At 48.7% G+C, this 25951-nt stretch overlaps 1 pseudogene; it reads right to left on the reverse strand.

The window, feature by feature from the left end:
- Positions 1-5572: 5572 nt before the first annotated feature.
- On the reverse strand, positions 5573-24337 carry LOC125758220 (uncharacterized; annotated as a pseudogene).
- Positions 24338-25951: the final 1614 nt, after the last annotated feature.

The raw sequence follows: 25951 nt of genomic DNA on the forward strand, positions 1-25951 counted from the left end.
CTTCCGTCGCTGGCAATCTCGGCAAGTCTTAACATAGTGGGCGACGTCGGCAGGAAGGCGTGGCCAGTAGTATTTTTCCTGTATCCTCGCGAGCGTGCGGGAAAAGCCGAGGTGGCCAACCGTCGGGTCGTCGTGCAGGGCCTGCAGAACCTCTGGTCGAAGTTCCGAAGGTACAACGATGAGGTAGTCGGCCCGGGCCGGAGAGAAGTTCTTCTTTACGAGGACGTCGTTTTTCAAGAGAAATGACGCCAATCCCCGCCTGAATACTTTTGGAACAACGGCGGTCCTGCCCTTGAGGTATTCCACAAGGCCCCTGAGTTCCGGGTCGGCTTGCCGTCGTTCAGCGAAGTCGTCGGCACTTATGGTTCCCAAGAAGCATTAATCATCGTGGTCGTCCTGCGGCGGTGCGTCGACGGGGGCACGAGACAAGCAGTCGGCGTCGGAGTGTTTTCTTCCGGACTTGTAAACGACGGTAATGTCGAATTCTTGAAGTCTTAGGCTCCACCGCGCGAGGCGACCTGAAGGGTCCTTCAAGTTGGCTAGCCAACACAAGGCGTGGTGGTCGCTCACAACTTTGAAGGGTCGGCCGTAGATGTAGGGGCGAAACTTCGATGTAGCCCAGATGATGGCCAGGCACTCCTTTTCTGTTGTGGAATAGTTGATTTCTGCCTTTGATAGCGACCGGCTAGCATAACTGATGACCCTTTCCAATCCGTCGGTCTTCTGCACAAGGACGGCGCCGAGTCCTACGCTGCTTGCGTCGGTGTGGATTTCCGTATCGGCGTGCTCGTCGAAATGCGCAAGTATCGGAGGCGTCTGCAGGCGTCGTTTCAATTCTTGAAATGCCTGAACTTGCGACGTTTCCCACCTGAATTCGACGTCGGCCTTCGTGAGTTGCGTCAGTGGCTCGGCGATCCGTGAAAATTCCTTGACGAAACGTCTGTAATAGGCGCACAAGCCGAGAAAACGGCGCACGGCCTTCTTGTCGGTGGGCGTCGGGAAGTCAGCGATGGCAGCTGTTTTTCGCGGGTCCGGGCGAACACCATCTTTGCTGATCACATGACCCAAGAACAAGAGCTCCTCGTACGCGAAGCGGCACTTTTCAGGCTTCAAAGTTAGTCCGGAGGTCTTGATTGCTTGAAGTACAGCTTCAAGGCGCCGAAGGTGTTCGTCGAAGTTTGAGGAAAACACAACGACGTCGTCCAAGTACACGAGGCATGTCTGCCACTTCAAGCCGGCCAGTACTGTATCCATAACCCGTTGAAAAGTCGCAGGTGCCGAGCAAAGACCAAAAGGCATGACCTTGAACTCAAACAGGCCGTCTGGCGTTATAAAGGCAGTCTTTTCTCGGTCTCTCTCGTCGACTTCTATTTGCCAGTAACCGGTCTTGAGGTCCATCGACGAAAAGTACTTTGCGTTGTGTAATCGATCCAGGGTGTCGTCTATCCGGGGAAGGGGATACACGTCCTTCTTCGTGACTTTGTTCAGGCGACGATAATCGACGCAAAAACGGAGAGTCCCATCCTTCTTCTTCACTAGCACCACGGGGGATGCCCACGGACTCTTCGACGGCTGGATGATGTCGTCGCGTAGCATTTCGTCCACCTGTTTCTTAACGGCCTCCCGTTCCCGTGTCGAAACCCGGTAGGGACTCTGACGGAGTGGTCGAGCATTTTCTTCTGTTATAATGCGGTGCTTAGTAAGGGGCGTTTGTCGGACCCGCGATGACGACGAGAAACAGTCCTTGTTTTTCTGCAGAAGGCATCGAAGCTGTTGCTGTTGGCGAGCGGGAAGACTTGGGTTTACGTCGAAGGGTGGCTCAAGTGTTGGGGTAGTCGTCGTAGCTTCGTCATGATCTGAAAAGGCAAACGCATCGCTGATGGCCAAGATTTCTTCGATGTATGCAATCGTCGTGCCCCTGCTCAGGTGTCTGTATTCTTGGCTGAAGTTCGTTAGCATCACGCTTCCTTTTCCTTCATGCAACCGAGAAATGCCCCTTGCAACGCAAATGTCGCGGTCTAGTAGCAAACGCTGATCGCTCTCGATGACACCTTCGATGTCTTCAGCTTTTTCGGTGCTGACGGGAATTATGATGCTGGAGCGAGGCGGGATGGTAACTTGATCCTCGAGCACGTTCAGGGCATGGTGACATGGATTCGTATCCGGCGGTGTCGTTTTGTCCGACGATAGGGTTATCGACTTGGTTCTTAAGTCAATGACGGCGCCATGATGGTTTAAGAAATCCATGCCAAGTATGACGTCCCTGGAGCAGTGTTGCAAGATTACGAAACTCGCAGGATACGTGCGATTATTGATTGTAACTCTTGCTGTGCAGACTCCAGACGGCGTTATTAGATGGCCTCCAGCGGTACGGATTTCGGAGCCTCCCCAAGCAGTCTTAACTTTCTTCAACTTCGTGGCGAAAGGCCCACTGATGACGCAATAGTCGGCTCCAGTGTCGACGAGAGCGGTGACGTTGTGGCCGTCAATGAGAACGTCGAGGTCGCTAGTTCGTCGTCTTGCGTTGCAATTGAGTCGCGGCGTCGGGTCACGGCTGCGTCGGTTTGATCCGCTGCTTCGACGTGGCGTCGTCAGTTCTTCCTCAGGCCGTGAAGTTTCGACGTCAGGGCTTCGTTCGTCTTGCGGCGTGTTCTTTAGATTTCGTTGCGGCGTCGTCGTCGGCGGCGGAGGATCTTCGGTAGTTCGTCGTACAGCAACCGCACCTCCATCGGTTGCTGCCCTTAGTTTTCCGGATACGGGCTAGGTGACCGGCCCCGGTTTGGGCCAGTGTACTGCCGGCGGTGCGGAGACATGTAGCGGCCGGGCGACGGCGAGCGGGAAGGTCGTCGTTCTTGCCAGTGTGTTCCGGTGAGGTAGTCGTCGATGTCCCGAGGCCGTTCGCCTGGCTGCGGGCGCGACGCGTTGACGGCGAATCCTCGAAGGCCCATCTGTCGGTACTGGCAGCGGCGGTATGTGTGACCGGCTTCCCCGCAATGATAGCAGAGCGGTCGGTTGTCAGGGGCACGCCAAACGTCGGTCTTTCGAGGGGCGCATGGTTGTCCTGTCGGCGGGCGGTATGGCGTCGGTGGTGGTGGCGGCGGTGCCTGACGCCGGAACTGCTGCGGCGGCGCGGCGTCTTGACGCGGGCGAGGAGGGGCGGCGTTGCGTCGGGCTGCAGCAGCATAGCTCATGGCTTGCGGCTGAGGCAGTGGCGGTTCAAGGTTGCCCAGGGACTGCTGGATTTCTGATCGAACGACATCTGCGATCAAGTCCACTTGAGGCTGCGCCGAAGGTAAGAGCTTGCGAAGCTCCTCCCGCACGATCGCTCTGATCGTTTCACGCAGGTCGTCGGAGCCGAGGGCATGAACAGCTGGGCTGTCTTGAATCAATCGGCGATTATATTGGCGGTTACGCATTTCCAGCGTCTTCTCAATCGTGGTTGCCTCTGAGACGAATTCTTGGACCTTCGAGGGTGGGTTCCGTATCAGCCCAGCCAAGAGCTCTTGCCTTACGCCTCGCATGAGGAAGCGGACTTTCTTGTCCTCGGGCATGGCAACGTCAGCGTGGCGAAACAGTCGGGTCATTTCCTCTGCGAAGATGGCCACGCTTTCGTTTGGTAGTTGCACCCGTGTCTCCAGCAAGGCTGCGGCCCTTTCTTTTCTGACGACGCTTGCGAACGTCTGCAGGAAAGCGCTCCGAAAGGCGCCCCAAGTTGGAAGAGTGGACTCCCGGTTCTCGAACCAGGTCCTTGCTGCGTCTTCAAGGTAAAAGTAAACGTGCCGCAGCTTGTCCTCGGAGTCCCAGTTGTTAAATTTTGAGACCCTTTCGAAAGTCTCGAGCCAGGTGTCCGGGTCTTCGAATGACGACCCGCGGAAGGTTGGCGGCTCCTTGGGCTGCCGGAGTACGATCGGCGCAGGCTGCACGGGGTCGGTCATCGTCGCTGCGGTGGGTGTTGGGACCTTGGGCTGCCTGGTTTGTTCGGGAAGGAGCCCGTGCTCTGGCTGCAGTCCCTTCTTCCTGCGGCTTGTTCGACGATCCGGGTTTTCTTTGCTGTCGTCCTCCTCGCGGCTTGGGCTTAGGTCAGCGCTTCGCGGGGGCGTCCGGATCATGGAAGAAGCAGCACCTCCACCAGATGTCACGTGGTCGTGACGTCGACGAAGACAGCAGTCAGCGTTTGCAGGATGAAACTGTTTATTTGGCCGAACTTGTGGCCGGAAAATGAGAACTCGAACTACAGCAATACACGCTGTACAAAGATAGCGGCGAACAGGGCGTCGTCCGTCGATCAACTGACAAGCGGTGAAGCGCGTCGGCATTTAAACATGTGCCGTCGAATATTCCAGCGTTATCGCTGGCTGTCCTGCAAATTCTAGAATAAGCTCGAGTGTGCGCGTCTTGCGCGCAATCTTAACAAAACGATCTACAATGATCGCGAAGGTTCTCGAACAATGAGGCGCGGTTCGCGCTGAGCATTGCCGACAGTCTTTGTGGCCGAAAACCGAATACAGCAAAAGTGATAAAGAAACGCACGTGGCAATATGTTTGATGTTGCTTAATAAAGCTTTCAGTTGATAGTAAGCGCTGGTGTCGTTCCCTCCCTCTTTGTCCCTGTCACAGTTTGCACTTGCAGTTTCTAAGATGGAGCTTGACAATTTGTTTTAGCACTGTTTTCCCTTCCTCCCGTTTGTTTAAATGTGCTAATTTTCTTGTTCCAGTCGTGAACTAACTTGCCAAAATACAAAACTCCTACACCCTTATCGTTGCTACATATCATTGTTACATACCATTAGCACGCTACAACTGCAGCAATAGCAGTAATACCGGTGCAGCTGGTAATACTGCTATTGCTGCAATGTACACAACAAAATGAATGTGTTTGCAACGAATAGCTTTGTGTTTCTAGTCACATGCACACTCAAATTCAGCATATGTGAAGACAGCAATAAAATTTGTTGCACAAAAAGAAAAACAATAAATCTCTTTATTTTTTGAAGTCATTGCTCTGGGCATACCATGCTCAGCCGTGTCACCGATACATTTAGTAGACACAGTGTAAGTTTCTGAACACAAAACATAGTGCCTACTGGAATGCATGTTACACTAGCTGAGCCTCCAGTTAGGTAGCCAAAACACTAAAAAATGCTAAAATGATTGTCGAGTCCTTCTGTCAGAGAAATATAAATATACTCACAAGAATAACTACCCTGAAGCCCTACTTGTGAAGTACACTGTGTTCAGATATGTTATATGAACACGAGTGAAACTCCAGATAAAAGTAAAGCGAATTTGCAATAATGAAATTGTCCACAAGAAAGGTAGCAATTAGTGTAATTGGGCAGAAGCACAACCTTAAATATACTGGTTTCCAGTGTTAATAAGAACATTATAAGCAATTCTGTTGTATGAGCTTATATCAAAACCAGGCCTAATGTTCCTGATTGAATTCAGTTTGAAGGCGAGAAAGTGAGTTTAGGGGCAGGCTTAAAATAACTGTTCTGCATAGTCAAGCATTGTGAGCAGTTTTTAAGAACAAATACGGCATAAAAAACAAGGCGGTCTGTGAAACAAAAGACTAGTTGCAGTCTTGCTTCTTTATTATAGGGGGCTCCATGTTTACAAGGGCAGTACACACAGCAGCTACTTTTTTCATGTGGGGTACTAAGGTCAGGAGCACTGTGTCGCTTAGGATACAGTATGTCTTGAGCCTCCGAATTACCCTCTCTACATGTATGCGAACTGATGCAATCTGATATGTCATGTTCATGTCTTCCTGAGACATTTGCCCGAAAGGTGGCATCAGAAGTACTGCTCCCTTTTCCTCCACTTCGGTCCTAATTCTTGGGAAGCCCTTGTCACTTAATACTAGATCGCCTGGTTTTATCAGCTCTAAATATCCAGAGTCTTGTGTAATAAAAGAGTCTTTGAGCCCCCCACCATACATTTTAGACATAAATGCTATCATTCCATTAGGAATTATGCCTACCAAGAACTTGAGTGTGTAAGCTCCTTTGTAATTAGAATACGTAGCTGTTCAACTTTAGAGGGCATCTCCGTTCGAATTTCAGTGCAGTCTATTATAAAAGTACAATTAGGGTAATGCTCTTTAAATGGAAGGGGCAGAGAGAGTTTGATAACTTCTCGTGAAGGAACAAACACTCAGTCTTCCAAAGCAACACTAAAAAGATCCAGTGTTCTCCTGAACACATTCGATGCAGTTGTTGTGCTCGCACCAAATATTGCAGCAAGTGCAGTGAATGTGACACCAAGTCGTAGTTCGGCTAGAAATAAACAAAGTTTGTCCTCACGTGTCACATCAGTTCTTTTGTACCTTGAATGAGGGAGAAGGTTCAGCAGGAGACTAAACACTGGCAGTGTAACGCCACAAAGGTCACGCAGAGCTTCCTCATTGTCCTTCATTGAATCGAAGCCCTGGAAGCTGCATCTTCTTTTCCAGCTGTAGTCTGTGCCAGTCACCTAAACAAATGAGATGAAATGGTCAGTGTAATGCACTGAAGAAGTATAACGATAGGTCTGTAATAAACTGCTAGGAAGCTCACAAAACCACTGGTTGTTCTCGCTGCCATGATTACATGACTTTTTGCTATTTTTCTGGGGTTTGTGTTTTTCTTAAGCAATAAAATTGCATATTGTATACTGACACAAATAATTTTAGTACCGTAAAAACCTGCCTATAGCCCGGGGTTTTTTTTTCTAGATTTCAGGGTGCGAAATTACGGCCCCGTACTATATGCGGGTCCCAAGAATTTTCGGCCCAAATTCAGTTTTGGTTTCGGCATAGCGCAGTGCTATCATCATCATCAGGTGTCTGCGCGTTTCTGCGCTAGGTAGTGTCACAGCCTCCTATATTTTCCTTGCCTGCCGGATGAGCGCGAAACGCCCGTCATTTATGGCGGCGCCACTTACGTAGGGTTAGGGTCCTTGTACTTGGCCTTTGAGATTATCAACCGCGGCGCTTGCCAATCTCGGAGGCTATGCCTTGTATTGAAGGGAAGCGACAATCGCCACCTGGCGCTACGGCAGCCATGCCACGGAGCAGTTAGCCGCAGCAGACGACTGAAGTAGCAGACGATTTTTTTGAAAACCGCAGAAGCGATGAAACCACGTTGTGAATGTTTTACTTTTTTCCCTGAATCAATAATACAGTAAATTATAATTGCGTTTACGCCTTTTTAAAACTTTTTAGGTTATTTTTGTTGCGTATATATGATCCAAAAACGTAAAAACTTATTTGAAGACAACCCTACGTAAGTGGTGCCGCCACCGCAGTTCCGACGACGGCCGCTTCCCACGTGACCGCCGATAATCCGGCAGGCAAGGGAAATCTAGGGTAGTGTTAGCGGCGTTAGTCTTACGGACCCCCGCCGCCCCGCGTGCAATAGGCACCGTGCAGTCGAGTTAGAGTGTACTAGAAGCTTTTGAGTGGCGCGAGCGGCTGCCTGGGCGCGGGCGTTTCAACGTGGAATGATGCGGTGGCGCTGGCGTCGACCAATCTTCCCGGGCGGATGGCTGGCAGGCGTTCCGCTGTACTACCTCTCCGTCGCGCCTAGTGTGCCGCCCAAAGTGATCTCCTTTTTTTTTCTTCCTAGTTATACCTCCTACTTTTTTCATAAATATTAATGCAAATAAATATAATTTGACATTATTATTATTATTATTATTATTATTATTATTATTATTATTATTATTATTATTATTATTATTATTATTATTATTATTATTATTATTATTATTATTATTATTGAAGTTGCCGCCGACCGCACTGCAGCTCGAAGCAGCGTAGCACATTGTACGGTATAACGAGCGCCTTTTCTTTTCCTTTTTTACAGAGTACATTTCTTAGCTGGTACACACCGCGGAAGCCCCCCCCCCCCCCCCACCCAAAAAAAAAGGAATATGCTGCACACAAAACGAAGAACTCTTGGCCCGTTCCATGTAAAACAGCAAAGCTTTAATCGAATAAAGGGCGCGTTGCTTGTGGTTGCGTTCACACACGACAGAACAGCAGAGTTTTTCCAAAGCTCACTTTTTGAAATATGGGAATGGATTTATTGTTGTAGGACCCACAAAAATGCAAACACATAATACTGCAGAAAAATGTCTTCAATGAAACATAGTAGTGGAAAATTTTTAGAGTTTAAAAAACGCGACACCACTGCAAAGCAAAGTCCTAACGGTAATGATAATAAATGATAACATAAAATACAAGGTTTGCATATTTATAAAACAATACATTTGCAATTAAAGAAATTGTAAAAAGCATAAAATTATAAAGCCAGGATACAAAAGATAACATAAAACAAAGCAAGCAGAACGACAGAGTTTGGGTTGTCTTTCCAAAATGCATTTAAATAAAAAAAATGTTATATGGTTGCAAAATCCGTCGAAGGGACACTAAAGTGGAGCAACAAATCGACTTAGGTCGATGAATTGGGCTCCGAGAACCCTATGCCTGCTAAATTCACCATCACAGGTTTAATAATACAAAAACATTCAAGATCAAAATTTTATTTTGAGATTTCGCTTCAGAATTTGCACGTTCTCTCGCTTACAAGCCTATTCTCGGAAAAATTGCTTTTTTTCTTGGTGTACCTTCAAAAATTAAAAGTGCAATAAAATATGCAGGAAAAACGACATTCTTTTAACGCCACTGTAGCAATTTATAGCCTACTCAATTTCAGGTGCTGCTGTGCACTTCTTCGTTTCTCATCCCGCGACTTGTTCAAACCGTTGATATTCTCAGCCCTCTATTCAAACCCTTGATTCTCAGCTGGCACACTGATGCCGCCGCTTTGTTTGGGTCCGCGGAGCCGGAGTTTTCAGCGTCAAATATGCAGGCAGGTTGGACGAGATCCTCGGAGCTAGTCGGGACTGCATCAAGGGCAAGCGTCGGCGTTCCCCTAAGAATTCGGACTTCAACGCCATTGATAACATGCACGTAGTCTCTCACAATGACACAATGAAATGTGGTTCGAAATGTAACTCGCACACAGCACAATCGGCTTCAAGCGGTTTCTCAAGCCGATGCAGGTTCCGCTCCCAAAGAAGTCGCCGTTCTTCGTCTTTCGGGGCCTTAAAAAGGGATAACTTGCGACTTTGTAGCACACGTGGATATCCAGTTGTGCAACCTGGCGCATAACAATGGTTTAAACGCTGTTTTTTTTTGTCATTTCGCGACCAAACGGAGATGCTGGCCATGCCGCCGAGCAAACCAAGTGGGAAGATTGGGCGATGGCAGCGCCGCCGCTACTTTCGCCGCAAGTTGGGGAAGGAACATGCAAGGGGAGAGCGTTTCGGTCGCGCCACTCAAAAGTTCTAGTACACTCTAGTCGAGTTTTCGAGTGTGACTGCAGCGCCAGAACGCAAAACCTAGCGGATAAAAAGCGCAATAATGAGACGGGGTTGCTCAAAATGGAACGCGATGTGCGCGTCTCCCTCCCTGAATGAGTGGGCGGACTGTGGCCGTGCTACACGGGGGACGCGTTCGCGCGTCTGTTTTCTGCGTGCCCCTAACGGCCAATGCCAGCGAACTTGGGACGGGTCTGTGCGAGCAACGCAGCTCCCTCTGGTCAGTGGACGGTGCCTATAGTGGTTGGTCAGTCGGTCAGTGGCCTTTGCTTCAACATGGTGCCCATAACGACGGGCTCGATTTTGCTCCTGTGATTTTACGCCATGTCAGGACCGCGCAGGCAGTACTCTGCTGCTTTTAAAAGAAAAGTTATCGCTGCTGCCGAAACCATCGGCAACTGTGCCGCGGAGCGGCAGTTCGGAGTCAACGAGCGGAGTATTCGCGGTTGGCGGAAGCAGAAGGAAGCCCTCTTTGCATGCAGCGGCCAGCGAAAAAGTTTCCGCGGACCAAAAAATGGAGCATTTCCTGACGTGGAACGAGAACTCGCAGACTTTGTGCGGGAGCAGCGAGCTGCACATCTCGCTGTCAACATCGAGCTGCTATAAGCGAAGGCAAGGGAGATCGCTCGAGACAAAGGCATTCAGCCGGAGGATTTCAAAGCGAGCAAGCATTGGGTGTCTCGCTTCATGCGCCGCGCTGGGTTCTCCCTACGTCGGCGTACGTCGATCTCGCAGAAGCTACCAGAGAGCTACAAAGAGGACCTTGTGGCTTTTCAAAAGTACATAATTGCGTTGCGAAAGGCAGTCCCCTTTCAGCTGCGCGAGATCGGCAACGCGGATCAAACGCCGGTCTACCTGGATGTGCCCTCGGCGCTGACGGTGCATCAAAAAGGCTCCAGGCAAGTTATCGTGCGATCGACTGGGAACGAAAAAACGCGTGTAACTTTGATGTTATCCTGCACGGCTGACGGTCGCAAGCTGCCACCCTACGGGGTGCTCAAACGAAAGACGCTGCCGAAGGGGGAGAAGTTCCCAAAAAATGTCGTCGTCCGCTGCCAGGACAAGGGGTGGATGGACGAATCGCTAGTCCTTGACTGGATAAAGTCCGTGTGGTGTCGACGGCCCGGAGCACTGCTGGGGCTCACTTCGATGCTTGTGCTCGACGCGTTTCGGTGTCACCTGGCCGACTCCGTAAAGCGACTGCTGCGCGACTCCCGCACCGAGCTCGTCGTCATCCCGGGAGGGATGACATCACAGCTGCAGCCGCTTGATGTGTGCCTTAATAAGCCATTTAAGGACCATGTCAAGCGCCTGTACGTGGAGTGGATGAGGTCCGGAGAACCAGAAGTGACCCCTGCCGGACGGCTGAAACGGGCCTCGCCAGCGATGCTCTGCTCGTGGATAGTCGAGGCTTGGGCCTGCATTCCAGAAGCGCTCGTTTGCCGCGCCTTCAAAAAATGCTCCATCTCGAACGCGCTTGATGGCACTGAGGATGATGTGCTGTGGGAGAACATTTCCAACAAGGGAGCTTCGGAAGAGAGTGCGTCCGACGACGACGATGAATGAAGTGTCAATGAATGCATTTTTTCCATTTTCCTCGGACTATATTCGGGGAAAACTTTTTTCTCACGTTTGCTATCCCCGAATTACACCCCGCACTATATGCGGGTCCGAGCTATATGCGAGTTTTTACGGTATATTGGTATAACGCAATAGTGAAAAATATGTCACATTTATCATACTATGTATTACATTTTATGGGAAACTCTGTAGTCCAAACTACCTAGTAGAGGGTTCATTGGCCGTTATGCTGTCCATAACAGCTTTTAGCCAATAAACTTCTCCAAAATCTGTTCATTTTAGGAAAGTAAAAAAAATTGGCCGCGTATCTGCGTGCTTCGCTGCAAATGTCGTCTAAAGACGATAGAAGAGGCGCTGCGTGAGATATGGACGCCATCTGGCAATACGTCGGGAACATGAGTGCTGTGTTGCGGACTGGTAGTCCCGGCGCAGCAGCAGGCGAATACCGGCGGTGACCAACACGACCGGCGGGGACGCCAGCCAGCCCGAACACGTGGTTTGGCGCGAAGCGCTGAAGCAGAAGAAACGTCCGCACTCAACGAGTACTCTCCACACACTCTTTTATTTACACGTCGCCTGGCTAAAACAGGAATGCCAGAGCGGCGCCCCATGGCATTCGTACAGTGCAATACAGAACCGAAACCGAAACACAACAATGAGCTCGTTCAGAGGGCACGGAGGAAGTCAAGTTTAACGCGCAGTCGCATTTTCAACGCAGCTTAAGAAACTATAGGGTCTTTAGAATTACGTATGTATGCATTTTCTATTAAAGGAACACACCACCTAATGCCCACATATGCATAATGTTTGCTTTTTGATCGACAATGTACACAAGTCTGAACCTAGTGAGCCGTTCAAGATGCCTGGCCCTTGGGCAAGTGGTTCAACTTTGGCCGAGTGGCTGAATCGAGTGACGTGCCGACAAACAGAAAGACAGAAAGACAGACCAAAATTTCTCCTTAAGTATCCCAAGAAAGACTATCGTCTTTAAAAAAATGATCGGGTTTATATGCAAGCATGCTTTCAGTAGATCGCTGAGTGGCACAATATTTCTACCTTGGCATGGGCTAAAGCTCTTGTTGGAAGAACGATGTGTTTATGTTCCCTGACTGTTCTTCCCTAGTACTTATAAGTGAACATCTTGGTGGGGTCTCAAACACGCAGACCTCTTGCTAGCAACCCAGCCTGCACATGACTGTCTCGTCTCATTCTTTCCTATTTTTTTAGTAAGTCTGTTTATGGGCTACACAGACATGACTTGTCTTAAGCATTTCTTTAGTGAGGCACCCCATGCGGTCACCTATCTGCAGATCACTATCGATATATTTCTCGAAACCTCACGTCAAATCCTCTTCAGAAATGACCCATATATAAATATACGAGATGTGGGAAAGGCCTTATTTAAAATGGCAACATTAGCCGACATCATAGGTCGGCAAACTCACTCACGAGTCAATTCACTCAGACTCGTATTGAGCCGCGAGTTGAGTGAATCCGGGTGAGTAATATTTCGGTGGGTTTGAATCTGAGGGAGTCCGGCTGAGAAAAAATTTAGTGAGTCTGAGTCCAAGTGATTCTGGTTTAGGAAAATTTTGGCGAGTCCAAGTTCGAGTGAGCCATGAGGGCAAAATATATTTCATGAGCGAGTCTGAGTGAGCTCTCACATTTTTTTGCTAACTTATGGCTGACATATATTTCAAAACTCTCCCCCCCCCCCCCTTGCCGCTACAACCTTCTTCACTGTCCCGGCCCTTGCGGGCATAGGTCGGCAAGCTCACTCATGAGTCGACTCACTCAGACTCAGGTCAAGCCGTGAGTCCAGGGCTTAAAGTCAGGGGGGGGCCGGGGGGGCCCGGCCCCCCCTCGGCAGTCCGACGGAGGCACTGCGGCACCCATTTGACAAATGTTGGAGTAGAATTTTTTTAGCAGTAGTGCTTTGTGCGGGGAGATTATACTCTGCAATTTTCCGAATAATGATTTAATCGCGAATGTTTCGTTGACGGGATGTCAGCAAAACAGAAGAAAACAGGTATCGTCGTACTGTTGAATGCAATTCACTAATACACTGAACACCATGGGCAACGCCTCTTGAAACCATGGGTCACCACCCTGTTCGACAGAGCGTCTTGGCACAGCATACTGTTTTATGAGGCACCTCAGTGTGCCTCATAGAATAAGTGCTGTAATAAGGAAGTCTCTCTACGTGAAAGTGCCCGTTAAGCTTTGGACATTGCTATTGCAGATCGCATATATCGATGCAACGAGAATCCCAATATCTTCCTTGTTGTACATCGCTAAAATATCTTTGAACATAGCCATTTCCATCTTGAAGTGGTACATCCTTTGGTAATCTTGCTGTGTTGCTTCTGAAATGCCAATAACAGTTACAATGTGGAAAGCTCGCTTTTGTTGTTTACTTGAAGACATCATTTAAAGTGCATATCCTGACTCACTTACATTTGTATTGATCTAGCACATGTACTGAAACAAGTGCACAAGGTGCCCAAGAAGAAATAAGGACCCACAAGATTAGCAACATTTCAGTCTGTAATCGGAACAAGCATTCCAAGACATTCCCCAGGTCTGTGGAATAAAACCATGTTTAGAATAACAGAGAGCTGAGCTAGTTGGTAAGTATTCATTCTAAAGGACAGGGCGTGCAAAGACAAGGCGGCCACTATCGCGGAATGTTTAAAGAAGTCCGTTATGCTAAGTCCGAGCATGGTTGCAGAAAGCAATGAGAAAAAAACATGTCGTAGGTATTCCTTACATTCATTGCATGTCTCACAGGCTACAGAAAGTGGGAAGTAGATACAGCGTTAATGCTGTCTTTATGGCTGCCAATTATCTAGGTAAGATTTGTGCACTGTGCAGAGAAAGAATGAGCGAGTAATAGTAGACAAGATGCGGAATAACATTTGTTTCATAAAACATGCCAACAAATTCACTGATTGCTGTACAGGTGTGGTTTATAAGGTTCCCTTTAGCTACGGCTTTCTGCATAGGACAGACGAGCCGCTGTGTTAACCAGAGATTATTGGAACATAAAATACTGTGAAGCGGAGGCTCACCTTCTAATCTATCTTTACATTGTCGAGAGTGTAAGCAGGGCTTAAAGTCAGGGGGGGCCCGGGGGGGCCCGGCCCCCTCTCCATTTTTCAAGGAGGGGCCCGGCCCCCCCTCGGCAGTCCGACGGAGGCACTGCGGCACCCATTTGACAAATGTTGGAGTAGAATTTTTTTAGCAGTAGTGCTTTGTGCGGGGAGATTATACTCTGCAATTTTCCGAATAATGATTTAATCGCGAATGTTTCGTTGACGGGATGTCAGCAAAACAGAAGAAAACAGGTATCGTCGTACTGTTGAATGCAATTCACTAATACACTGAACACCATGGGCAACGCCTCTTGAAACCATGGGTCACCACCCTGTTCGACAGAGCGTCTTGGCACAGCATACTGTTTTATGAGGCACCTCAGTGTGAAGCTACCTGCTCGTGAATCATGTAATGGTTCACCTTGGTCTGTTTACTTTGCCACTCAGTTTTCATTCTTTTATTGTGCATGACATGTCTGCTGTAATTGCAGAGACGCATGTATTTTGCTTACTTTATTAGCCAAGTGGTAGTGAAAATGAAATGTAGCATTGACGTGCCTGTGGTTCTGAATCCAGTGTTAATGTTACTCACTTTGAGCTCTCATATGTTTAAGCCGTCACATCCCCAGTTATTTTTGAAAAATCGCTCCCAAAATAATTTATTTTAATGCGTGAATGGATTGATACGTTGAATAAATGCCCGGAATACATTCCGAATAATATATGTATTTGTATAGCATTCATAAGCATTTGTTCAGTTCTAGAGACAGTTGGCTTCACTGCACTGTGATCATTGCAAACACCTCTCTTAACGCTTAATCTATAGCATATATATATACAGTGTAATCTCTGAAGTAACGTAGCTCACACAGGCCAGAACCACCAGTAAAACAAGGTTTATTCCAAAGACCTGCGATCGTCGTCTTCCTCAGTCTACTCAGACCTATGTGCACGCGCCGTGCAGATGCGCTCAGCCGCAGTTCCGCAATTGGCGCGATACAGCACTTCCTTCCCCTAGAGTGTCTGGTGAGAAATTGCACTTCTTTCTAAAACCTGTCCGGAACTCTTCTTTTGCGAGTTGAACGTCTGGGTAGGACAGGGTCTTCCACAGCGCTTGCAGGCTGGTCTGTACCCGCCCCATCGTTTGTTTGTGCGCCGAGTTCTTTTGCGGGTAGTTGTTGTGGCAACTAACCTTCATCGCCGATGTTCGTTTCGCTCTCCCTTGAATGGGTCACGGAGGCTTCTTGCTGCGCTTGCTGAGCTTCCCGAAATCGCACTTGGTTGACATGTCGTCGCTGTTCTCCTTCTTCCGTATCAACAGTAAGCAGCCGACCCCCGCTGGCCGCCGTCACCGTACCAGGCAGCCATCTCTGTCCACTGCGGTTATACTGCCGTGACCAAACTCGTGTTCCAGGAAGAATCAACCGGGAAGGCGGTGCTGCAGCCTTGACCGTCTCTTTTGTGTCCTCTCGCATCGGGAAATGAGCACTTAGTCTGGTTCTTGGTTGGGCACCTAGCAACATCTCTGCGGGCGATTTGCCGTCCTTTACCGGCGTTACCCTGTACCGAAGCAAGTACGGGCACAACACGTATACCAAGACAAACAAGTGTATACAATGTGCATTATTTCATTCAGTATGCATATGCTGATTGTGCAGACGGCCCTCTAGCACATTGTACGAACGGCGCCATAGGCTGCTCTCGGGCGTCCATACTTACCATTGGGCCCCCCAAGCAAGCTCCCATTGTAACGCGAATTCATTACTCGTCGCCCTGACATCAACGCGACAAGACTTTCGACCACTCAAGAGTCACTGACATACATCTCGCATCTTGCCGCCGCCTGTGACGACTGTCAGCTGCAAGGGCGACCACGTGCTTTGCGGCGAAGCACCAACAAAAAGAAATGCAGGACGCGTTCGGAGGGCCAAATTCAAAAATTATTTTCTTCCTTAAAACAAAAAATGATTTGATTAGACTTTCTTCATTGCTTAATGATGTAGTCTACTATCAAACGCTGCATGACGAGGATTTTTACTTGGACCGCATCAGTGTGAAAAATACGGTCAAACATGCGACAAATCGCACATATTCTCTAATTTCACAATTTTTTTCGGGAAGATTTGAAGTCTATTTTACCCCTAAACATTTTTGTACTAAAATACACTTTCCTGAAAATCATACTGTTATTTATATTGGTTAGGGAGAGTTCCAGATAGGTCAAGGAAAAATCACGAACTTTGAACATTTTTGCAGTTTTTGAAGATATGTAGCTGGTAGTGAAACACGAAATTTTCGGAATTAATGAATAGGACAACTAAACAGAACCTGCGATGGCGCAAGCGTGGTTTCGAAGCTCAACACACAAAAATGGATTTTATACACATTTTTCTATAAGGCACGGTTTAACAAATACAAGCGAAATTCGAGGGGGCGCCATGGTTGTCAAAATCTTTTTCGAGCAAAAATGTTTTGCTACAGTACTCTATGTCGCACAGGAAAAAGGCGCAAATTTTATCAGCAAAATCTGCGATGTGCGATCGCCACGTCTGGGACACTTGCGTGGAATGACCCATATATATATATATATATATATATATATATATATATATATATATATATATATATATATATATATATATATATATATATATATATATATTATAAGGAACCGCTTTATTCGAGTCGAGCTCGAGCTGACACCCACTGATGATGATATCTACAGATGAGGAAGTTGTACAAATGATGATGATTTGTCCAGTTGACAAAGAAGAATCAGTGACTGCGCTCACACTAATTCCCTCTCGCGCTGGAAGCGGCCGCCTGGCCGCGCGACAGTATTAAGAGGTACGTCGTGTATACGGCTTCAACCGAGAAACATGCACGATTTCTGTCCCACGGCAACGGTGATCGGAAGGAGGTCTAAGCGGTGAGACACGGTAATTAACGGGCGATGTTTGCTCAATGACCGTGTAAGGTCCAATAAAGCGACTCATGAATTTTTCGCATAAGCCGGGAACGCGCGCCGGAGTCCAAAGAAGAACTTCGTCGCCAGGGGTGAAGGCGACAGCACGGTGAGTCGAGTCGTAGCGAGACTTCCGAGCTTCCTGGGAGATGCTGGTGTTAATTCGGGCCAGGTGACGGCAGTGTGCAAGGCGAGACAGAAATTGTTCGCATAAAGGACTTGCTGAGGTTGCAGGAGCCGAAAGGAACGAGACGTCCAGAGCGAAACTCGGTGAACGGCCATGGACCAGGAAAAAGGGAGCAAAGCCGGTGGTGCGTTGTGTAGCCGTATTATAGGCGAACGTCACGAACGGCAGAATTGAATCCCAGTTCGTGTGGTCGGGGTTGATGTACATGGCAATCATGTCCGAGAGGGTGCGATGAAAGCGTTCTGTCAAGCCGTTGGTTTGCGGGTGGTAAGTAGAAGTGGTCTTGTGAATGGTGTTGGCGGCGCGCAGAACCTCAGCAACAACAGAAGAAAGGAAGACTTTGCCGCGGTCACTGAGCAGCACGCGTGGAGCTCCATGGCGTAAAAATATGTTTCGGAGAAAAAAATCGGCGACTTCAGTGGCAGTCCCAGCTTGTAGCGATGCTGTTTCCGCGTAGCGGGTTAGATGGTCAACAGCCGTCACAATCCAACGATTGCCATTGGAGGTCACGGGAAGGGGGCCGTACAAGTCTATTCCGACGACTTCGAAAGGCAAAGCGGGACAAGGAAGAGGTTGCAGGAGACCAGAAGGAGCTGTGGTGGGTCGCTTGCGGCTTTGACAGTGGACGCACGATGCAACATATTTGGCAACGGCTGAAGAAAGGCCAGGCCAGGTGCAGCGACTTCGTATTTCCTCGTACGTTTTGTGGTAGCCGAGGTGACCGGCGGTGGGATCATCATGGAATGTATGAAGAATCTCACGTTGTAGAGAACGTGGTATAACTGGGACCCATTTGTTTCCATCGACGTGATAAACGTAGCGATGTAAGGCACCACCGTGTATCTTGAATTGGTCAAGTTGTCGACGCAGTCGGGCGTTCCGTGGAGTAGACATACCTTCCATGCGTGCTAGAATAGAGCTGCAGTAAGGGTCGACGCGTTGATGCGACACAAGGACAGATGGGCTGCCGGATCTTAGCCAACTGAGCGCTGAGATGGGCAGAGCAGTCTCGGTGGAAGATGGCGATGGTGAGTTATCACGGCTGGGAAGAGGGCAGCGAGAGAGAGCATCAGCGTCTTGGTGCTTCTTTCCAGGTCTGTAGGCTACATCGAAATCGTACTCTTGCAAGCGAAGCACCCAGCGACCAAGGCGACCCGATAAGTTCTTTAGGGACGAAAGCCAGCACAGTGCGTTATGGTCGGTAACGACTGTAAAGTGGCGGCCATGGAGATATGGGCGAAATTTTTGTACTGCCCAAACAACAGCAAGGCACTCTTGCTCTGTTATTGTGTAATTCTTTTCTGCAGTAGTCAGAGCACGACTGGCGTAAGCGACGACTCGTTCGCGTGCGTTGGTGTCCCGTTGCAGGAGAACGGCACCGAGACCACGACCGCTAGCGTCAGTGTGGAGGATGGTTGGTGCGCCTGGATCGAAGTGGCACAGTACTGGGTCGGATGTCAGGGCTTGCTTCAACGCCAAGAAAGCCCTTTCACAGCTTTCGCACCAAACGAAGGGCGCGTTACTTGCGAGCAGTTGATGGAGCGGAGACGCAAGCTCTGCGAAGTCGCGTATGAAGCGCCGGAAGTACGATGCCAAGCCGAGAAAACTGCGCAGGTCCTTTTGACGCAGCGGACGGGGAAACTCAAGGACAGCAGCAAGCTTCTCAGGGTCCGGCCGAATCCCTTCTTTGCTGACTAAGTGCCCGAGAACCTTGATGGTCTTGCTGGCGAAGCTACATTTTTTTGTATTCAGCTGCAGGCCAGCTTTTGCAAGGCAGCCTAGGACTTCTTCGAGACGTTGCAGATGTTGCGGGAACGTGGACGAAAACACTACTATGTCGTCGAGATAACATAAGCAGGTTTTCCACTTCAAACCCCGCAGTACGCTGTCGATCATGCGTTCGAAGGTAGCGGGCGCATTACAAAGTCCGAAAGGCATTACATTAAATTCATACAGCCCATCTGGGGTGGAAAAAGCGGTCTTCTCTTTGTCAGATTCGGACATCGGTATTTGCCAGTAGCCCGATCGCAGATCAAGGCTAGAAAAATACTCGGCACCATGCAACGAATCCAGTGCGTCGTCGATCCGTGGCAGGGGGTAAACATCTTTGCGCGTTATCTTGTTCAGCGCACGGTAATCGACGCAAAAACGTACTGTTCCATCTTTCTTTTGCACTAAAACAACTGGGGACGACCAGGGGCTCGAGGAAGGACGTATGATATTCCGTCGAAGCATGTCTGAGACGTTTTCCTCGATGATCTTGCGCTCTGCCAGAGACACGCGATACGGGCGCCGGTGAATAATACGAGAGCCGTCAGTCTGAATGCGGTGAGTAGCGGCAGTGGTCATACCAAGGGCGGGTGAATTAATGTCGAACAGAGAACGATGCCGGTTCAATAAGGTGAGTAAATCTTGACTCTGGGCTGCTGTCAGGTCAGGGCTTATGGTTGTCGACAAAGGTGTAGAAGGGTTCAGTGGCGGCGAGCTTGACTCTGGTAGTTCTTCTTGACGCGGAAGGGCAACAACTGCAACGGGATGAAGGTCAACCGCGCAAGTGACTGTTGATCCACAGGGCAGCATTAAGGGTTCGGGGGTTTGATTTAGGGCAGTAAGCAAGGCAGACCCGTGAGAGAAGCGAAGAAGCCCTGGAACAATGAGAATGCCTCGATGTAGGGTATGACCGTAAGGTAGCACGAGCACGTCACCATCCACAATGTTGTTGGCATTAACGCTGATTACTTCTTCTCTAGATGGCCAAAGCACATAATCTGAGGTGGTGACGAGGCGAATGCGCCCCTCGTGTTCAGACAAAGAAGAATCAGTGGCGTTGAGCTGTATGAGGCGCTGACGACAAGATATAGAAGCGGATGCAGAACACAAAAAGTCCCACCCCAAAATGAGTGCGTGGGTGCACTCACGCAAAACAGCAAATACTATATGATGACGAATACCATCTATGCAAACACGAACGGTACACTGTGCCAGTGGGCGAATGATGGCGTTCGTCGCTGCACGGAGAGATGGGCCGCAATAAGGCGTGGTCACTTTTCTGAGGCGAGAACAAAAGTCAGCGCGAATAATCGAAATAGCAGCGCCAGTATCCACAAGAGCTTCGACACGTACACCTTCTACAAACACTACTAATAAGTTCGATGGTCGCTCTGGAGGAATTGTTGGCTGTCCGGCGGATGCAGTTTCCCCTCCTAAAACTGCATCGGGGAGTTTTCCGAGTGGGCGTTTGAGAATTGGGAGGCGGGTCGCAGAGGCGACACAGAACGGCGACGTGGAGATGGTGACCGGCGACGAGACTCACGAGAATTCCCAGACATGTCAACACTGTAAGGAGGAGAGGGTGAACGGCGGAAGGAAGAGCGGTAAGGCGTTCGTTGGTAGCTCGCGGTTGGACGGACGCCCGTGCGTTCCTCGGGAGCGTAGCCACGTTGCTCGTCCTGTTGGCGCCGTCTGCAAAACCGAGAGATGTGTCCTCGGTAGCCACAGTAATAACAGATGGGTCGAGGAGGTCGTTGTGCGGTATAATAAGGCTGTAGACGCATCGGTTGTGACAACGAAGCCATAGGTGCATGGTCTCCTGGTGTAGGCGCAGGGACGGGGGTGGCTGCAGAGAGCGCGGCAACATCGGCGTACGTTGGCACCTGACGCGCGCAGGGACCGTCGGAACACGGTAGACGTGATGCGGCCGCTATCTCTTGCTTAATGATGTCCCGCAAGTTGGTTGGAGCTGAAGGTAGAGGAGATTGCGCAGCGCAGGAAGAGCAATGCCCATGAAGCTCTTCACGAACGATGTCACGGATCAGCGAACGTAAGTCCAGGGCCGCAGGAAGACGAACGTCCGAGGTGTCGTAGCATAGGCGAAGAGACTGCAGTTCGTCAAGTCGCTGGCAAATGGTGATGACGTCCTGAGTGGTGGCAGGATTTTGCATAGCAAGGGCGTTAAAGGCGACGGTGTTTATGCCTTTAATAATATGGCGTATGTGATCGGTCTGGGACATGGCGGAGTTAACACGCTTGCACAATGCCAGGACATCCTCAATGTACGAGGTGTAAGATTCACCGGGCAGTTGAATGCGTTCAGCCAGCTTCTTCTTCGCTGCCTCAGCACGAACTGTGGGGGCACCGAAAATCTGACGAAGCTGCTGCGTGAACGTGTCCCAATCGGGAAGATCTGGTTGATGGTTCCAAAACCAGGTTTTGGCGACATCACACAGGTAGAAGGGGACGTTCCGCAACTTCTGTGGGTTGTCCCACCTGTTCAAGTCGCTGACAAGGTCGAAGTTTTGTAGCCAGTCTTCGACGTCATCCCCTCGTAGACCAGAGAAGACCGGCGGATCACGCTGGCGGCTGTTATTGGCCAGAGCGGAGGCTGAAGGCGGAGGCTGTAGTGGGCCGGTGGCGTCGGACGTACCAGGATTTTCGTGAGCGGCCATGGCAGGTGGTAGTACACGACGACCCGAGCGGAGCTCCAGTGGGATTGAGCGAGAGGACTGGGGGACCGAAAAGCACCGTCCACCACTTATAAGGAACCGCTTTATTCGAGTCGAGCTCGAGCTGACACCCACTGATGATGATATCTACAGATGAGGAAGTTGTACAAATGATGATGATTTGTCCAGTTGACAAAGAAGAATCAGTGACTGCGCTCACAATATATATATATATATATATATATATATATATATATATATATATATATATATATATATATATATATATATATTGCCGCTTTATGAGGGCCCCCCCTCCAATGAAGGGAGACTTTAAGCCCTGCGTGAGTCTGAGTCCGAGTGAGTCCGGCTGAGTAGTATGTTGGTGAGATTGAGTTCGAGTGAGTGCGGTGGAGAAAACGTTTAGTGAGTCTGAGTCCGAGGGAGTCCGTTTGAGGAAAATTTTGGTGAGTCTGAGTCCGAGTGAGCCTTCAGAGCAAAATATATATCTTGAGTGAGTCTGAGTGAGCTCCAACTTTGTTGCTGACCTATGCTTGCAGGAGACTAAATTCACGACCTTGGCTAACTAGCTGAGGAGAGCTTGAGACCCCTGATCTAAAATATAAGCTAAAAAGGTGCGACTGAAAGAAGGACACAACAAAAATTACTTAATTTATAAAGTTTTAAATTCAAAGCATTTCTAAGCAAAGTTCTGCGACCTTGAGCGTATCTATCTATTTATCCAGCTGCCTATGACTTTGTGCTCTCTTGGCCGTTTCGTTAAAGGGGCCCTGCGACACAAATTTAAGCGTGTAGCTATCATCGCTTCTTCTCGAACTGTGAAATGCACCGATATCGTTGCGTAAGTGGCAACGCCAAAACAAAGCTGTTATAACTTTATTTCAATGCAGAAACCACACTGTTTTTGAACTAGGGCGACATACAACGGCTGCTTTTGTGATCGGAAGTGACGCTTCATCACGTGGGAATGATGACATTGGCCGTGCGTTTTGATTGGTTTGACGTGACAAGTTGCACGTAATATTCATATTGTCACAGATAGGCCACACTATTGTGTGCTAAAGATTATACAAGCACTCTTTATAGTTCATCAGATACAAAATAATTTCTGTTTCTAAATGTGAAAACTTAAAAGAAACAGCAAAACGGCGTTAGAAGCGCTGCACAACGGCCGCCATGAGACGAGTCATCCAGTATGTCTCTGTAAGAGGAGCGCGGCGGTTGGAACCGGCCTTCGACGTCAGTGAGAGAGTGAAATGCCAAAGGAAACGTTTTTTTTTTTTTTTCTCGTCGTCTGCTGGGGTTTTGAAGTTTGAAGGCTAATAACCTCCATTGCCATGCACCGATTTCGATAATTCTTTTTGTGTTCATCTCAGTATTCAGCACTACACATACTCCAGCGCTGCAGAACGCAGACGAAAAAGCGTTGCAGGGCCCCTTTAACGGGATGTATACAAAAATTGGTATGGCATGACGCGATTGCATGACAGACATAAATGACACGTCATAACATGAAAATCATGATATATGCATGTCACAAATGGCCACGGTCTGCCACAGTCTTGGTGCTCTTGAGGCCGTTTGGCTTGCTTGGTATAAACCGAAATTGGTATGGCGTGACATGACTGTATGACGAACATAAATGACGGGTCGTAACATAAAGATCGTCCCACGCATGTCATGTATGGTATGATTTACATGACACTGTCTTGGTGTTCTTCCGGCCGTTCTGTTAACTGGAGATATATACCGAAATTGGCATGGCATGACATGAGGGCGTGACGAACATAAAAGACAGGTCATGCATTGTATATACCGGAATATACATTTCATTAGCATGGTAGATGCCGGATTGTACATGCATGCCAAACATGCGATAGTGAACTGCATGTCATGGCATGAATGCCTTCATTTCTCTCAAAGACAAACAATGTGATGTACGCAGCTCCTCGCTGACTGCTTCGCATTACATCGATTCCCACGGTGCGTGGGATCCGCCGGACCTTTTTCCTGTAGTGTGCGGCTTTTCGTTTTTATTTTAGTAATACTTTCAGCATAGGTTCCACAAGTCTACCTGTCAGTTGGGATTCATTTACATAATACCCTTCTCACAAAAATTGGAAATGGAACGGGAAAGTTTTGTACAATCACACACCTTGTCACTTTGTTCAGTGTGCGTGACTTGCGTTGATGCTTGAGCCCCATCCGTTGCTGATAACAGGAGCTCCAGTTTGCCCAAAGATTCAAATTCCGTCTGGCATCCCTGAAAAGTTGTCAGAGAACAGCACATACTTCCATGAATAATTGCCACAACATGCTGCATGAGGACATATTGAAGGCACTTACGAAATAGTAATGACAGGATAGATAGAGGAATGTGCCTGATGCGAATCGTTCTACATTTCGTAGAATTAAATATTTCTATTAAAGAAAATATTTCTAGTAAATTAAGTATAACTAAATATGCTAAAAAATGCTGGCCTCTGGGAATAAAAACATATAATTACAGCATCAGCCACTCTGGCAGCATGAACTTCTGTTGTCACGCTACTCGATGATGGCAGATCCAGCAGGCTGCTTGTTGACAGTTCTGTCAGTTCAGAGAGACATCTTGTGGGATCTGCCTCACATGTGTCTTGATGCTGCTGAAGAGCTGCGTCGCTGGAGTCCGAAAGCACATATCCTGGTGCTGCTGGTTCCTGAGAAGGCTGCTGTGATTTCAATGGGTCTGTTAGCCGCCGCTCCCATCTGCGTTGCATAGAAATGAGACAGTATGCGAGCCCGTTTGTTAATAGTGCTTTAGCAAGCGAGGGTAATACGGTAAGCAAATACAGTACCGCTCCTTTTTTCTCGCTCATTGTGCCTTTGCCGCTCCTAATTCTAGCAAAGGCACCCCAACAACTCAAAAGCTTTTTAAAACATTACTGTGTGGTTGTCACGCCTCATTGTTGCCTGTCAGCCTACGCATTGTTAATGAGGAACCTGTCATTCGGCGGATGCACTGTCACTGGAACTGAAACCGGTTAAAGCACAAGAGAGAAAAGGGGAGCGGTAGCATAATACCGTACCGTACTTGGTAAAGGACTCTGATATAACTGTTAAGGTTTTACGTTTCAAAACCACGATACAATTATGAGAGACGCTGCAGTGGGTGCTCCGAAAATATTGACCACCTGTGCCCATTTGTTGTGTTAAATTGCTCGCAATAATAAGTTTGTGAAAGTACCTTCCCGTAATTGTGTTGTAGAGAAGCCTTGGGAAGCTTAATATTTTTGTACAGGAGTGCTACAACTACAAGACATGATACTTGCATACTGTCAGTCATATCTTTCAGCCCTCTCTCGATCTGGTGTCTCTTCCGATATACAGGTGGGACGATGGTAGGGATGTATGAACTATGAAGGATGCTCGCTGAGCTCACTCGTACAGTTGCCAACGAAATGAGCGCTGCAAAATCGTGTTCTTTACAATGGCTCCCAGGGAGTGTCATCAGCACTGTGAACACAGAAAGAACACATGCATTAGGTACCAATAAGCATGGCACTATTGGCCTCGAGGAGTTACGGAGTCGCCCTCTATCGGACGCGCCTCGATTGCGAGGCAGGATACCGCCGGCGCGCTCCCCATAGGTTTTGCTGTCGGCGCTCTACAAAAACATCTCGCGGAAGCCCTCCAGGGCATTTCTGTAAGTACTTTCGAAATGAACTGTGCTCTTTACTGTCAAAATAATCATTTTCGACGAACTGAAAGCACAAGATAGTCTACAGTCGCTGTCTCTTTGCAGGAAACCGAGCACCCGCTTCACGCTGTCACCGCGTTGGAGACCCCTGAACCGGCTTCTTGCGTGAAAGGTAGTCACTCGCTGAGTGCAAACTATGTGAAATATCTCGTTAGAGTAGAGAATTTATTTACAGAAAGGCAGAGAGGTCGGCCTGAGCTATAGTTTGCTCTGGCCTGCTACTCTACACTGGGGAGGGGGGACAGGGGAGGGAAAGAGTGATGAATGACGATGGTAAGGTAGGGAGATGAGAATATAGTTCGTGACGCTGGGGCAAATCTAAAGACGTGCATCCAGTCCAGTGGCTTGTAAGAAGGCTACGACTGCTTCTATGACCACACTTGTGCTGCTGACGTCAGGCCAAGGACCTAGCACAACCTCATCGGTTAAAGGCCTACTATGATACTGCCCAATCGATGAGATCAGTTTTTGTCGTTCTCGTGCGTACGCTGGACAGACGCAAAATATATGTTGAAGTGTCTCTGGTATCCGACAATGACCACAATCGGGACCTGT

Source organism: Rhipicephalus sanguineus, chromosome 4 (assembly GCF_013339695.2).
Source record: "Rhipicephalus sanguineus isolate Rsan-2018 chromosome 4, BIME_Rsan_1.4, whole genome shotgun sequence".
Taxonomy (NCBI): Eukaryota; Metazoa; Arthropoda; class Arachnida; order Ixodida; family Ixodidae; genus Rhipicephalus; species Rhipicephalus sanguineus.